The sequence below is a fragment of the Pongo pygmaeus genome, chromosome 21 (genome assembly GCF_028885625.2).
Source record: "Pongo pygmaeus isolate AG05252 chromosome 21, NHGRI_mPonPyg2-v2.0_pri, whole genome shotgun sequence".
NCBI classification, from domain to species: Eukaryota; Metazoa; Chordata; class Mammalia; order Primates; family Hominidae; genus Pongo; species Pongo pygmaeus.
In genome coordinates, this window is record NC_072394.2 from 59465075 (window position 1) to 59481409 (window position 16335).

Here is a 16335-nt window from a genome sequence, read left to right on the forward strand (position 1 = left end):
TAGTTTATTTATTTTACTCTCATCTTTTGTACCCACATCTCTGGAAGAGCTGCATTCGTAGGTGTGGAGACAAGAAAAGAGCTTTGTGACGAGTCAGAAGCTGGTCATGGGACGAAAATGAGGGCATCTCCTAGGTAAAGGAATTTTTATTTTCTCACAGGGTTTCTTCTCACTTTAAACTGGTTCTTTTGTGTTCTTACTTGGCTGGGGATGTCTGGAAGTCAACACTCCAGCTGCTGAACTCCAGAACTCAGAAAAGATGCACAGAAATAGACTGGTTGCAGCATGAAATATTGGGTTAGACATCAAGAGGGACTTTCTAGTCAATGAGATTGTGTAGGCAGAGGAAGAAATGGAGGAAAATCATAAAACCTTCTACGCTGTGGGAAAGGTAGTTTTCTGGGAGGCACTCGAGCGCCTTTGGGTGAGACCTTGTGCCACGTTCCTGGAGGCCTGGGTGGCAGCAGTGAAAGGATGAAGTGAATGCAGCCCTGTTGGCAGGCTACCGAGTATAACGCAGCACTGCTCTCCCATTTTACAGCTGCAGAAACCGAGGCAAAGTCCTGCAACAAATATTTACAGAAGGCCTGCTTCTGAGTTCTGAGGACACCGCAGTGAGGGAGGCAGAGTACTAGCTAACAAGGTCTGAATATAGAATGTGATGTTGTGCAATGATGGGGCTGGACAAGGAAGTGAGGGGTAGGGAGGGATGGAAGCTGTTGTTGAAAGAATGGTCAGGGAAGGCCTCTTTGAGGCAGGGTCGTGTGAGATGAAATGACTCACCCAGGGTCATTTAGACCCCAGATACAATTGAGTCGGCTTCCCTGGCTCCCAGTCAAGGGTTCCTCCAGGGTGTTTTTGGGCCTAAGTAACAGAAAACCCAACTCAAAAAGGCTTATGCCAAGAAAAAAAAGTTCGTCTAAAAAATCCAAGGGTAGAACTTGTTTCAGGAATGTCTTGATCCAGGATCTCAAATCACATTGCCAAGCCCTGCCCTCTGTTATGTCTCTGCCTCTTCCACAGGGGTTGTAACTCCCAGGCTCCTGTGGGAGCAGGAAGGTGACAGTGTTTCCAGGCCCACGGCTCCCAGGTTCAAGCTGGCAAGAAAGAGCTGCTCCATCCTCATCCATTTGAACAAAAATGCTGGGCCTGACTCCCTCAGCCAGGTTTGGGTAACAGACCCGTTTTCTGAACCAATGGGAATAGCTAGGGGGACTTTCTGCATGGACTGGCCAGGCTGTGTCCCAGGCCCATCCTGGAGCCCTGGGCTGCGGGAAGGGAGGGAGCATCCCCAGGTGAAGTTTTGAGCCTTGTTAGCAAAAGGAGGAAGGATGATTCAGGCCGGCCCCAACCTGGCCATGAAAGTGCTGCCTGGGCCCCTCTCTGTACTGTGTCCACATCCGTCATTTCCCCAGGCTTTATTGAGCAGCTGCTGTGTGCGTCCATCTCTGTTTCCCAGAGCTTAGACTTCAAGGTATAGGAATTGTTTTGTTTTCTTTTTTTTTATAATCCTCCAAGATCTTCCAGTCTACTTGAAGAAACAAAAGCCACATCCTGGTTTTTATCCTGTCTTTTTGTGTCTTGCTCATGGCATGAATTTTCTAGCTGTCAACAAAGGGAGGGGCGCTTTTAGGTTGGAGGAGTCAAGAGGGCTTCAGGAAAAAGAGGAGTCAAGAGGGCTTTTGATGCATTTTCTTTCTTTCTTTTCTCTCTTTCTTTTTCTTTCTCTTTCTTTCTTTCTTTTTTCTTTCTTTCTTTCTTTCTTTCTTTCTTTCTTTCTTCTTTCTTTCTTTCTTCTTTCTTTCTTTCTTTCTTCTTTCTTTTTCTTTCTTCTTTCTTTCTTTTTTTTTTTTTTTGAGACAGAGTCTCACACTGTTACCTGGGCTGGAGTGCAGTGGCCTGATCTCAGCTCACTGCAACCTTCGCGCCTCCTGGGTTCAAGTGATTCTCCTGCATCAGCCTCCCCAGTAGCTGGGATTACAGGCGCCTGCCACCACATCCAGCTAATTTTTTGTATTTTTAGTAGAGATGGGGTTTCACCATGTAGGCCAGGCTGGTCTCGAACTCCTGACCTTGTGATTTGCCTGCCTCGGCCTCCCAAAGTGTTGGGATTACAGGCGTGAGCCACCACGCCTGGCCCAGTGCATTTTCAAGGGTGGCTTATATCAGGAAAAGGTTGACGGAGGATAGAACTTGATAGTGCATGCAGGCTATGGTGAGCGGGACACACACCATGTGATTATGGCTTTTTGGGATGTATGGTTAAAATGTGTGTAGTTCTTGAGCCACTGAGGTTTATAAGATTATAAGGCAGGACACAGGTACATGTTTATTTTAGTAGTCAGGTATTTATTCCAAATTTATGTTAGAAGCAACTATGTTATTAACTTATCAGACCTGGATAACATTGTTCAGGATGAAACTAAAATTAACAAAAAATAAAAGTGGGAGGGAGTCCATTTAAACAAATATCATAAATATAGGTGGTAGCAGACATGGCAAAAATGTTGTTATGAGAATGAGTAAGGCTGGGCGCAGTTGCTCACGGCTGTAATCTCAGCACTTTGGGAGGCCAAGACGGACGGATCGCTTATGGTTAGGAGTTTGAGACCAGCTTGACCAACATGGTGAAACCCCATCTCTACTAAAAATACGAAAATTAGCCAGGCGTGGTGGCACATGCCTGTAATCTCAGCTACTCGGGAGGCTGAGGCAGAAGAATCACTTGAACCCAGGAGGCGGAGGTTGCAGTGAACAGAGGTCCCGCCACTGCACTCCAGCCTTGGTGACAGAGCAAGATTCCATCTCAAAAAAAAAAAAATAAATAAATAAATAGAAAATTTAAAAAAAAAGTGAGCTTTGGGAAATGCTGGTCTAGCCCTCGGATTCTGGAAGCAGAAAGACATGGATTCAAATCTCAGACCCACCCCACATGGCACAGTGAAGCTTTGGGCCGGCTGCTTCACCTTTCTAGCCCTCAGTTTTCTGACCAGTAAAATGGGGCTGAGAATAGGATAGGAGCAGTCTCACGGGAGATGTTCAGCAATCTCTGAGATGTGGTTATGTGAAATGCCTAGTATGGCCTCTTCTCCAAGGGGACATTCAATAAGTTAACTCTCCATAATCTGGATTATTTTTCCCAGGAAAGAAAAAAAAAAAAAAAAGGCAGTCCAGCTACAGGTGCAGGAAGTGTAAGGGCCAGAGGTGGGAAGGAATGTGGCAGGTTAGGGAGACTGCTGTGGCGGGGTGGGGTGGTCCCTGCAGGAGAGAGCAGGGATTGTCCTGTGTCAGGGAAGAGAGGACTTGCAATTTTACAGGAGTAAATAAGCCTCCTCTGGGACTACATGTGGTACCTTGGAGGACGGGCTTACCTGTTCCACCCAAATCTCTTTTTGCTCCCAGCAGACCTCTGAGCGCCACTGGCCACCGCAGCCTGGGGCTGGGCTCATCTCTCCCCCATCCAGAGCTTTCTGTGCAGACAGATTCTGGTGAACCCGGGTTGGGCTCCATAGATTTAATCTGTGTTGTTTATCTTTTAAACACCATTAACCACAAATTAGCTGATTCTTTTGTGGCTATAAATTAATAGATTCCATTAGTGAACAGTCAATTACAGGATGATTACTTTTCCTCCCTGAACTTGGAGCTTTTTTTTTAATAGCTTTTTGAGAGGGTTTGGTTCTGTCCTCTTCCTGCTGCTGCTTTCCTATCTAGGTTCTTGGTTCATTGGACCAAATCTTCTGAATGGCCCAGGAGGCTGAGAGTGGGTGACATGGACTATCTTTGTAATGAGGTTATAAGCCTGTTCGCTTTGCAGAAGCAAAACTGACTGGAGGTTTGTTTTCGAGAGAATTTTTGTTTCAATCACAGACCAAACCAGCAAAGTTGCCACCCCCTTTTACTCCTGCATATAACATAAACACATCGTATTTGCTTTTTCTTCCATAGCTTTGTTACTTCTGGGACCTCATTCTGGTAAATACTGGATAATCTTTTCTTTCTATCCATCCGTCTATCCATCCATCCATCCCCTTATCCATCCTTCCTCCTCTATCCGTCTGTCCACCCATCCATTCATCTACCCTCCCTCCCTCCCTCCCTTCCTTCCTTCCTTCCTTGCTTCCTTCCACCTGTTCCTTCATCCTCACATTCAGATACAGCTCCCCCTACAAAGCTCAGCTGAGGGTCTGGCTGGAGCTGCCAGGAGGGGCACTGATCCCACTACATCCATCTGCCATGTCCTAAAGCACTCAGGTAGTGATATGGGGCTAAACTTTGGAACCCGTAGCTACACACCTGTTACAGGATGGCAACCAATGTGCTCTCAAGTGCTAGGCAGGTAACTTAAACAACTAGGCAGGTAGGCAAAAATGAGTCTCTGGGCTTCAGTGAACTGTGGGGTTCAAGCCACTCCTAAGGCTTTCTAATTCAAATAAAAAAAATTTTTTTTTTTTTGAGAAAGGGTCTCACTTTGTTGCCCAGGCAGGAGTGCAGTGGCATGATCATGGTTCATGGCAGCCTTTGCCACCTGGGCTCAAGTGATTCTCTCACCTCAGCCTCTTGAGTAGCTGGGACCACAGGTGTGAACCACCAAGCTCAGCTGATTTTTGTATTTTTTGTAGAGACAGGGTTTCACCATGTTGCCCAGGCTGGTCTCAAACTCCTGAGCTCAAGCAATCTGCCCATCTCAGCCTCCCAAAGTGCTGGGATTACAGTTGTGAGCCACCGCTTTCAGCCAAAATGCAGTATCTTTAGAGTTTGGGTTTGGATTTGTGACTTTTGACATATCAATCAGAATTCTTTAGTTGCAAGCAACAGAAATGGACTCTTCTAGGCTGAATAATGCCTTCCCCACCCCCACCAAAGATGTCTATGATCTCATTCCTAGAACCTGTGAATCTTACCTTACAAAGGGACTTTGCTGATATGATCAAGTTAAGGATTTTGAGATGAGGAGATTATCCTGGATTATTAAGGTGAGCCCACGTAATCACAAGGGTCCTTGCGAAAGGGAGGCAGGAGGGTCAGTCCAGAGTAGGAGAGGTGCTGGAGGCAAGGAAGGAGCCAGGAGCTAGGGAATGCAGGCGGCCTTTGGAAGCCGGGAGAGGCAAGGAAACAGATTCTCTTGACTGTTTTCGGCAAGAACGCAGCCCTACTGATGTTTGACTTGAGTCTAGTGAGGTTGATTTTGTCCTTCAGACCTCCGGAACTGTAGGATAATACATTTGTGTTGTTTTGAGCCACAAAGCTAGTAGTGATTTGTTCCTGCACCAATAGGAAACCAATACCCTAGCAAAAAAGGAATTTTTTTTTTTTTTTTTTAAGACAGAGTCTCACTCTGTTGCTGAGGCTGGAGTGCAGTGGCATGATCTTGGCTCACTGCTACTTCTGCCTCCCAGGTTCAAGTGATTCTCCTGCTTTGGCCTCCCGAGTAGCTGGGACTACAGGTGTATGCCACCACGCCCAGCTAATTTTTGTATTTTTAGTAGAGACGAGGTTTCACCATGTTGGCGAGGATGGTCTCAAACTCCTGACCTTAAACTCCTGATTTGCCCACCTCAGCCTCCCAAAGTGCTGGGATTACAGGCATGAGCCACCGTGCCTGGCTGAAAAAAGAAGTTTATTAAGAGAACTTGTAGTAGCCTCTAACTCCAACTAAAAACAGAAACTCCGAAAGGGAGTTCCAGAGGGAGCTGTGGCTCTAGAGAGCAGACACAAAGAACAGTCCTGCAGGGCACCTCCGCTGGGATGAAAATCAGCATTTCCCATCCGTTCTGAGGCTGCTCAAAATTCAAGTTCCAAGGAGAGAGTCTGGCTGAACTTGGGGCCAGTGCCCATGCCTTGGAGAGGGAGGACATCGTAACTGAGAGTCTTGGTGGGCTGGAAGTTGCCCAGAGCACAATCAGGTGCCATGACTGGAAGAAGGGGTCAGCACCGGTCCATGGGAAAGAGAGCTGATCACTCATTTTGAGTCTGTTGTCCACCCTTTGTCCAGTCTGCTTTGGCCAGAGTAGGGGCATGGACAACCAGGATGGCAGTTGGGACCCTCCTCTGTAAGGACAAGGGCTGGGCAGACGCACTGCTGTGGCCTAGATCATTCCCAGCTATGTTCTACCCTCAGCAAGCCCAGTTGTGCGTGCTTTCTGATTGTAAATCTGAATTCTCAGCCTCAGAGAGGGCAGTCCAGCCCTACTGACCTCAGCTTGTGGTCTGCACCCCATGCTGATTCTTGCTGGGATTAGGGTCACCATCTCCTAACTGGCCCCGGTTTCGGGCCTTTTCTCTCTAGCCTCCCTTCTTTCCAACATGCGTCCAGTTTTCTTCTACAATATAAACACATTAATTCTTCCCGGAGCACTGAGGGACCATGACCATGATGATCTCAACACTCTGGACATTTTGGGCCAGATGATTCTCTGCTGGGGTGTGGTGGGAACATCTCTTGTACATTGCAGGATGTTGAGCAGCACCTCCAGCCTCAACCCCAAGATGCCAGCAGCACCCTCCCCTAGAGTGTGACAACCAAAAATTTCTCCAGATGTTGCCAAATGTCAAGGGCAGTACCGGGCCCTGCTTGGGAACCTCTGGTTGGAAGGATCTCTCTATTTCCACCACCTCTCCCACCACCCCAGCATCCCTCCCTCAGCCACAGTTATCATTGGTGTCTCAGTTCCCACCCTTGATTTCTTCCAGTCTATTCCCCAGAACCTGCGGGGGAGATGTTTTCTGGAAAGAAAACCTGATCTCCCGTCACTCCTTTGTCTGAAACTCTTCTAGCCTCCATGGTGCTCTTGGCTAACGTCCCACCATTCGCTGTCTTCTATCAGCTCTTCCAATTTCTCCGGCCTCATGGCCCGTGCCCCTCCCCCTCCTCCTTTAAGGTTCAACCACACACTGACCTTCTCTGGGTTCCCTACTGGGTTTTTCCACTCCAGGGCCTTTGCACTTTCTGTTTCCTCTCTTTTTTTTTTTTTTTTTTAAGACAGAATCTTGCTCTGTCACTCAAGCTGGAGTGCAGTGGCGTGATCTCAGCTCACTGCAACCTCCGCCTCCTGGGTTCAAGCCATTCTTCTGCCTCAGCCTCCCCAGTAGTTAGGATTACAGGTGCGAACCATCATGCCCAGCTAATTTTTGTATTTTTATTAGAGACGGGGTTTCACCATGTTGGCCAGGCTGGTCTCGAACTCCTGACCTCGTGATCCACCCACCTCAGCCACCCAAAGTGCTGGGAGTATAGGTATGAGCCACCGTGCCTGACCATTTTTTTTTTTTTTAAGATAGAGTCTCACTCTGTCACCCGGACTGCAGTGCAGTGGTGCAATCTCGGCTCACTGCAGCCTCCACCTCCCAGGTTCAAGTGATTCTCTGCCTCAGCCTCCCAGGTAGCTGGGATTACAGGCACCCACCACCATGCCTGGCTAATTTTTGTATTTTTAGTAGAGACAGGATTTCTCCATGTTGGCCAGGCTGGTCTCCAGCTCCTGCCTCAAGTGATCCGCCTGCCTTGGCCTCCCAATATGCTGGGATTACAGGTGTGAGCCACTGTGCCCAGCCTGTTTCCCCTCTTTGGAAAACTCTTCCTGCCACTCTTTGCTTCATTAACTTACTCATCTTTGAGACCTGTTTCACTTAGGAATGTTTTTGGCTAAAATTATAGTGGTTTAAACAAAAACAGACATATTTTTCTCCCATAACAAAAAATCTGGAGGCAGCTGGTTTCTAGTATTGGTTCTGTAACTTGGGGCTGCTATCTCTGGGATTCTCTTTGCTGTTCCCTCAGGGTCACAAGACGGCTGCCTCAGCTCCAGCTATCTCCTTCCCATTTAAGGCAGGAAGGACAGTGGAGCCAGCTGACTTCAGCTTGCATCTCACTAGTCACAATTGTTCATGGCAACCCCAGCTGCAGTGGAGGCTGGGAAAGTGTTTAATTCTTGCAGCCTTGATAGAAGGAATGAGTAAAGGAGAATGGAGCTGGGAATGGCTGTCCAATAAGTATCGGTTTAAATGTCACTTCCTCCAGGAAGCCTCTCCTGATTCCTAAACCAGGTCTGATAATCCTATTACATGCTCTCCCAGTAGACAGTACCTCTCTGTCATACCCTTATCACCACCTATAGTTTTTTCTTTTTCTTTCCATTTTTTTTTTTTGAGATGGAGTCTCACTCTGTCACCCAGGCTGGAGTGCAGTGGCACAATCTCAGCTCACTGCAACCTCCGCCTCCCGGGTTCAAGCAATTGTCGAGTGTCTCAGCCTCCTGTGTAGCTGAGATTACAGGCGTATGCCACCACGCCCAGCTAATTTTTGTATTTTTAGTAGAGACGGGGTTTCATTCTGTTGGCCAGACTGGTCTTGAACTCCTGACCTCAAGTGATCCACCTGCCTTGGCCTCCCAAAGTGCTGGGATTACAGGTGTGAGCCACCATGCCCTGTCTAAAACCTATAGTTTATTAATTTGCTTGTATAATCGATTAATAGGCATCTGTTTCTTCTTGGGGCTGGGAGTTTAGTTCATGAGTTCACTCCTGTTTCTCTAGCCCCTTGCATTGTGCCTGGCACCCGGTAGGGCCTCAGTAACTATTTATGGTCTATACTAACTGCTGCCAAGTAATTCTTCCCGGAGCACTGAGGGACCATGACCTTGGCTGGCCCAGGACCCCCTCTGACTCCCAGGGGAAGGACAGACAAGAACCTCCTTTAATTATGTGCCTCCCCAGCAGTGGCCAAGCCTTGCTCTGGCAAGCTTTCTATGCCGCCCAGGTTTCTGGAATGGGTCCATCAGAGTTTCAATTGCACCTCTGTCGGCCACAGCATTGATAAGGAGAGGAAGCTTGTATGCAGATCAGTTCTGAGATATTGCACGGAAACGAAGCTACTTCTGTTGCATCACCCTGTGCCCTGGGAGGACTGAGGACCCGCAGGACCGAGGGCTGATCCCCACCCACCTCATCTCTGGCTTCTGCCTGCCAGGTGGGACTTTTAGGTTTTATTTCTTTTTATTAATTGATCCAGTTATTTCACAAGTGATTTGTAATTTTCACTTAAAATGGAAAATGTGAGTGACATCAAGCATTGGCTTTCTGCATATTTATTGGGTACCCATCATGGGCTGGTGGTGGAAATTGAGAGGTAAACAGGAGGTTGCTGCCATCCTTGCCCCCTTAGGGGCTGCCGTTCAGCTTGGGAGACAGACAAAGGCATTAATCACAGATATAGATAAATGAAAAATTGCAACTCTCACAAGCCTTGTGAAAAGAAGAAATGAAATAGATATAAGTTTTTATTTGTCCATTATGCTTTAATAAAGCTGGGGGAAAGAAGAGAAGAAGTGGTGCCAGAAAGTCTATGAAAGGGGTTCTCCTTAGGGAAGTTAGAAGAGGCTTCCCTGAAGCTGCAATGAAATGAGCTCATGCAGGAAGGAAAACAGGGGCCAGACAGGTGAGCAGGCCCAGAAGGTGTGTTTCAGGCCACGGGAAGAGCCAGGGCAAAGGCCCTAGGATGAGGCTCAACATGCCACAGTGGTTTCCTGAGCTGTTACAACACATTTCCATGAACTTAGCGGCTTAAAACAACAGATATTGATTCTCTCACAGTGCTGGAGGCCAGAAGTCTGAAATCCAGGTGTCAGCAAAGCCATGTTCCTCCTGGAGGCTCTAGGGGAAAGATCCTTCCTTGCCTCTTCCAGCTTCTGATGGCTGTCAGCAACCCTTGGCGTTCCGTGGTTTGAAGACGCCTTACTCCAGTCTCTTCCTTCTTCACACGGCCTTCTCCCCTGTGTCCCGGTGCCTCAAACCTCCTTTTTCTTTCTCTTAAAAAGACACAAGTTGGCCAGACGCAGTGGCTCACGCCTGTAATGCCAATACTTTGGGAGGCCGAGGTGGGCAGATGAGGTCAGGAGTTCGAGACCAGCCTGGCCAACATGGTGAAACCCTGTTTCTACTAACAATACAAAAATTAGCCAGGCCTGGTGGCGGGCACCTGTAATCCCAGCTACTCAGGAGACCGAGGCAGGAGAATCGCTTGAAAGTGGAAGGTGGAGGTTACAGTGAGCCGAGATCGTGCCATTGTACTCCAGCTTGGGTGAAAGAGCGAAATTCTGTCTCAAAAAAAAAAAAAAAAAACACAAGTCATTGAATTTAGGGCCCACCCTAAATTCAGGATGATCTTGTATTGAGGTCTTTAACTGAATTACTCCTGCCAAGACCCTTTTTCCAAATACTGTTTCATTCACAAGTACGAGGGGTTAGGACTTGGACATATGTTTTTGGGGACATTATTCAATTCACTACGTGAGTCTGAGAAATTGAAAGCAGACTTGCATGGGTGGATTGTAAGGACCCCAGGGTCCTGGCATGGGCTGAGGCAAATCTCGCAGGCATGAAGCCATGCTAAGGGGACTGGAGCTGCTAAAGGACTTTATGAAGGAAAGCACCGGAATTCGATTTGTTCTTTATAACAATCTCAAGGACCACAAAGTATAGAATTTACAGGAGGGGGCAACATGGGTGAGGGTGATCTATTAAGAGGTTGCTGAAGCTATCAGATGAGATGCTGGTGTCTGTGTCTTTGTTTAGGGACTGAAGGGCCAGATGGAGAAAGGAAAACACATGTAAGGGGTATTTTGGAGATGATGGATTTGATCTGGAGTGTGAGGAAGAGAGAGGGGTCAAGGATAACTTCTGCATTTCTTTCTTTGCTGTGAAACTATTTGGGATATGGACTTTTGGGAGAGGTGCAGATTTTGGGGGAAGATCTTGAGTTCAGTTTTGAATCTGTTGAGTTTGAGGTGTCTGTGGTTGATGGCTTTCACAAATGGCCCCAGTTATTCTCCTCCCAGCGTTCATGCCCCTTTGCAATGTGACTTTGCAGTTCCTCCATTGAATGGAGGAGTCAATTTTCACATCCCTGGGCTGGCCTTGTGACATGTTTGGCCTGCAGGATGTGGAAGACGGGACACCCTGCCAGCTATAAGCCTGTCTCAAGAGTCCTTACAAGCTTCCACTAAGTCTTTTAGAGCCCTCCAGGGTCTCCAAGTGGACAGGCTCATGCTAACCTGTTGAATGATGAGAGACCACATGGAGCAAGATGAGCCATCCCAGCTGAGCCCATCCTAGGCTACCTGGCTCTAGCTGACCTTGGATGAGATCAGCCAAGATCAAAAGAACTATCCAGCTAATTCCAGCCTGAGTTACTAACTTCAGAATCATGAGCAAACTAGCTGGCTTTTAGGGATAGTTTATTACACACCAGTAGCTGATAAAGTCCCTTGAGCCAGCCAAATAGAGATGGGAAAAGGCAATCAAGTAGTTGGATGTACAAGTATAGGGTTCAGATTTGAGGTTTAGGTAGGAGAAACAAATGTGTGTATCTCCTGGATAGAAGGAATAAGTTTGTGAAGGAGACAGAAAAGGAGTGGCTGGAGAAGTGGCAGAGAAACTAGGAGAAGCCACAGAAGGAAGAAGTTGTGGACAGTGTCAGCTCCTGCTGAAGGTTTAACTGGATTTTAAAGCAAGGGACAGCATGAGCACAGTGAGTGGAAGCACGGCTGGAGATGGCCCAGAGATCTCTCACCTGTTAGGGTGAAGCCAAAGCCTGACCCTGAAAAGTTCTCAATCATCTATTTACAATTTGCTTAGTTTTTTGGGAAGAATTGATTTTTGATTGCACAAGTGAGGTGATTGCAAAAACAGCCGCAGATTCTTCCCATCCCTGTTTGTGTGCTGTTTGCAATGACTTTGCAGGAACTTTCAAGAGGTATCCACCCCGTGTATCTGGCTGGAACATGTGACTTGCTGGCCAATGGGACAATAACAGCCATGACTTAAATAGAGGCTTGAAGAGTGTGTGCACGAAGCCTCCTTCCATGTTGTTCTCAGGATCCCTGCTATGGCCCCAGCGTGAAGAAGCCAAGACTAACCTTCTGGGTAATGAGAGATAGATGGCCCAGTGATTCCCGCTTCCTAGCCAATAGCCAGCAAGCCCCAGAAGCAGAGCCACCTAGGTAAGTGGCAGATGACTGCAGACACTTGGAGGAGCCCACCCAAGATCAGCAAAAGAACTGCCCAGCTGAGCCAGGCCCAAAATGCTGACCCTCAGAATCATCAGCTAAATATGAAATTTGTATTTTAAGCCACAGTTTCTCATCCATAAAGTGGAAGTAATAATAGTGTTTTCTTACTAGGGTTTTTATATAGATTAATTAGAGTAATTGAGACATATAAAGTTCTGAAAACAACACTTCGCACAATAAATGTTAATTCTTCTTTTATAATAATAATCACCACCATCTCCTTCCACCATATTTCCAGATATGGAAAAATCCCACTTTGTAGTCTTTCTGCTGCTGAAGGACATTTAGATTATTTGTGTTTTTGCCATGAACATCCTTGTACTTGCCTCTTTGAGTGTTTCTGCAAGTTTGTCTCCAGGGTAGATATGGAGAAGGAGAAGAACCGGATCATAGAGCATATGTGTCTTGAATTTTAAAAGATATTCTCAAATTTATGCACCTCCCAGCAGCAAGGGAGCTCCCATTTCCTCCACACTCACACCTGAACTTGCTGTCACCACAAATGCTGCCTCTCTGTTTTACTTTGCCTTGCCCCAACTTCTCGTGAAGTTGGCCGTCTTTTGCATGTTTGTTGTTTGTGGTTCCCTTAAATGGGCCGACTTCCCTTCAGAGCCTCTTCCCTCGGGAAACCCTGCCTCTCAAATAGGCCACAACTTGGGTCATTTGTATTCCTCCCTGTTCCAGTGAAGTCTCTGAATTGTAAGGAGCAGAACCCAGATAGGTAGTTCAAGTAAGAAGAGGGTCTGCTGAAAGAAGCTGGCAAAATCTCATGGAACTCAAGGCAGGAAGGATGGGCCCAGATCTTACAGAAACTGGGCAGTTGTTATTTCTTTTTCTCTGGGACCATGTGGACTCTCTCCTCTCTCTCTGCCCCTTCCTCTTCTTCTTCCATCGTTAACCTGATCTGTTCAATTGCTGGAGGAAGGAACCTGATTGGATGAGCCCTGTCAGTGGGTTGGCTCCCTTTTGGTCCGGTGCTCATCCTGCCCAATTGGCTGCAGCTGCTTGGAACACAGGGCTCCCTCTCCCTCTCCCTCTCCCTCTCCCTCTCCCTCTCCCCCTCCCCCTCCCTCTCCCTCTCCCCCTCCCCCTCCCTCTCCCTCTCCCCCTCCCCCTCCCCCTCCCCCTCTCCCTCTCCCTCTCTTCTTCCTCCTCCTCCTCCTCCTTCTTCTTCTTTTTCTTCTTCTAATGGAGTCTTGCTCTGTTGCCCAGGCTGGAGTGTAGTGGTTCAATCCCGACTCACTGCAACCTCCGTCTCCTGGGTTTAAGCGATTCTTGTGCCTCAGCCTCCTGAGTAGCTGGGATTATAGACACTGGCCACCCAAACTGCTGGTATTACAGGCATGAGCCACTACACCTGGCCAAGGCTGCCTCTTCTGGCCATGGGTGAAACACATAGCTTAGGCACACCCAGGTGACTCTATCCCAGGAGTGGGCCAACACTGTTTCCCAGGCAGCATGAGTCCTAAATTCACTCAACATAAAAAAAAATCAAATCAGAAAGAAAAGAAAGAAGACAAATTCTTCCAGCCACATCTAATACAGGAAAAGGAAATATTTGCTTTCCCTACAGATTTTCTGGTCAGTTGCCTATGGTGGATTTTTTTTTTTTTTAAATGGAGTCTTGCTCTATTGCCCAGGTTGAGTGCAGTGGCGCTATCCCGGCTCACTGCAAGCTCTGCCTCCCGGGTTCATGCCATTCTCCTGCCTCAGCCTCCTGAGTAGCTGGGACTACAGGCACCCGCTACCACACCTGGCTAATTTTTTTTTGTATTTTTAGTAGAGATGGGGGTTTCACCATGTTAGCCAGGATGGCTCAAACTCCTGACCTCGTGATCCACCCACCTCAGCCTCCCAAAGTGCTGGGACCACAGGCATGAGCCACTGCACCCGGCCAGATTATTTTAATTTAAGACAGGTTCTCACTCTGTCACCCAAGCTGGAGTGTAGTGCCCCGATCATGGCTCACTGCAGCCTCACCCTTCCAGGCTCCAGCAATCCTCCCATCTCAGCCTCCCAAGTAGTTGGGACTACAGGCACATACCATCACACCTGGCTACTTTTTGTATTTTTGATAGAGTTGGGGTTTTGCCATGTTGGCAAGGCTGGTCTCAAACTCCTGGGCTCAAGCGATCTTCCTGCCTCAGCCTCCCAAGGTGCTGAGATCACAGGTGTGAGCCACCGTGCCTGACGTATGGTGGAATTTTAACAATGCCAAATGCTTCAGGCTGACCTTTTGGTCTAGGAACATGGAAATTTTACGTGTAGCCACCAGGATTAAATGAAGAGAAAGTCAGCTAGTGGGTGTCCTGATAGAGTACCTCATTCCCAGCTCTCACTTGGAATTTTCGGGTTGATTCGCATGGCTGCTTCTCAAAAACTTTCTTCTGACGTGGTGGCCAGGACTTTGTGGGCCCAAGCCCCGTCCAGAGCTGTGGCGATCTCCCGGGCACTCGGATTTCATTTCTCCTTGGCCGTGTTCCTGATACTTCAATAAAGAAAAAAAAATCTTAAAAGCGTGGGGAGTTTATCTCTTTAGCTACAAATGTCTTTCATTTCTCCGGAAAGAAATGAAAACATACACTGCCATGTAATGATGTTTACCGAAAAAAACAATCTCTATGTAAAATCAATAGACAAAACCTGTATAAAATGGATCATTCAGCGGCTTCCTTGCAAACTCTACACCTTAATCCCTGCCACCAGCCTGTGCACCTTGAGCTCTTTGGCATTTTATTTGTTTTACTTTCTTGAAAGCGCATGAGTGGAAAGAGGCATGTCCATAATTGTGTGGGTGAGCAGCGAGGAGACATTCTCCAAATAGCTCATCAGAGCATCCATCAATAGACGTTTTTCTCCTCGGCTCATGGCAGTGAATCAAATATTTAAATGTGATTTTTAGACTTAAAGGCACATGAAGCAATTTGACGAAGGAGGGAGTGGGTTGGAAAACTCTGTTCTGATCATGGGGAGAATTTTCTGCAGGGCTGAAGCTAACTCACCTGTGACACATGTTGCCTACAAATTGGGGTGCCCCTATCATGTAACAAAGGCCCCTTTGTGGAGGGGGTCAAGGCTGCACCCCATCAGTGGGCTCGGGGGCTGTAGTCCCCTTGGCAACAAGCCCTTTGCCCTGACAACGTCCACCTCCCGGGGATGTTCCCCACGGCAGCTTTTTGAGTTGAGTGCTGACAACTCCGATTTGCCAGCAAAGGGGCAAAAAATCAAAAGTGATTCATCCGCCTGCTCAGCGGAGTGGGAAAGGGACTGACGGGGCCTTCAGCCGCTCGGCATCTCACCGCGGCAGAGGGAAATGCTAACGGGAGCAGACAACTACGGTGGAACTGGGGGTTGGGGGAGTGGGGGCTGCACAGGAGCAGGAGAACGGAACACGAGAGAGTCCGAGAGAGGAACGCCAAGTGGGTTCAGGCAAGAGACCCCGAGAGGCTCGTTTCGCCAAAGCGTCACCTTGGGAGCCCCGCACCTGCCTCGTCTGGGCCAGTGCTCCCCGAGGTTGGTGGTCCTATGAGAGCTGCCGTCCTTAGGCTGGGACTGGTAACCCCGATGTAAATCGGTAGCCAGGTGGACATTTTTATTACAAAAATGCATAGTAGTGAAAACACAACTAGCATCCAAAAATTATGCTTTCAGGTGCTATTTTTTTTTTCTAGTAGAAATAACGACAATCCTTACCTGGGAAGCAGTCATTATTGCCGGCCAGGCCATGTTCCAAGTGATAAGCACAGGCCTCTGTTTTTATGGATGGGCGAATGCACACAGATCTAAGACTCCAGTGGTTGGCCGGGCATGGTGGCTCATGCCTGTAATCCCAGCACTTTGGGAGGCCGAGGTGGGCGGATCACTTGAGGTCAGGAGTTGGAGACCAGCCTGGCTAACATGGCGAAATGCCATTTCTACAAAAATTACAAAAATTAGCTGGGCCTGGTGGCGCATGCCTGTAATCTCAGCTACTCAGGAGGCTGAGACACTCGAGAATCACTTGAACCTGGGAGGCGGAGGTTGCAGTGAGCCGAGATCGAGCCGAGACAGAGCTAGACTCCGTCTCAAAAAGAAAAGAAAAAAAAGACTCTAAAGGGTCCCATGAAAAGTTACCAACATTCCCATATTACAGATGAGAAAGCCACCAACGCCAAAGAAATTACATCAATTTCTCCACACTCGTCGTCCCAGGTGTTGATTTTTATAAACCAGTCATAACCAGTTCAGCCTTTTTTTTTTTTTTTTTTTGAGACGGAGTCTCGCTCTC

At 47.7% G+C, this 16335-nt stretch overlaps 1 long non-coding RNA gene across 1 annotated transcript in view; it reads left to right on the forward strand.

Moving 5' to 3' along the window:
• The first annotated feature begins 42 nt into the window (after positions 1-42).
• LOC129021785 (uncharacterized) overlaps positions 43-16335 on the forward strand; it is a 29512-nt gene continuing 13219 nt past the window's right edge. The window contains exon 1 of the long non-coding RNA XR_008496143.2: positions 43-134. This is a non-coding gene — a long non-coding RNA (uncharacterized LOC129021785). The remainder of the gene's footprint in view (positions 135-16335) is intronic.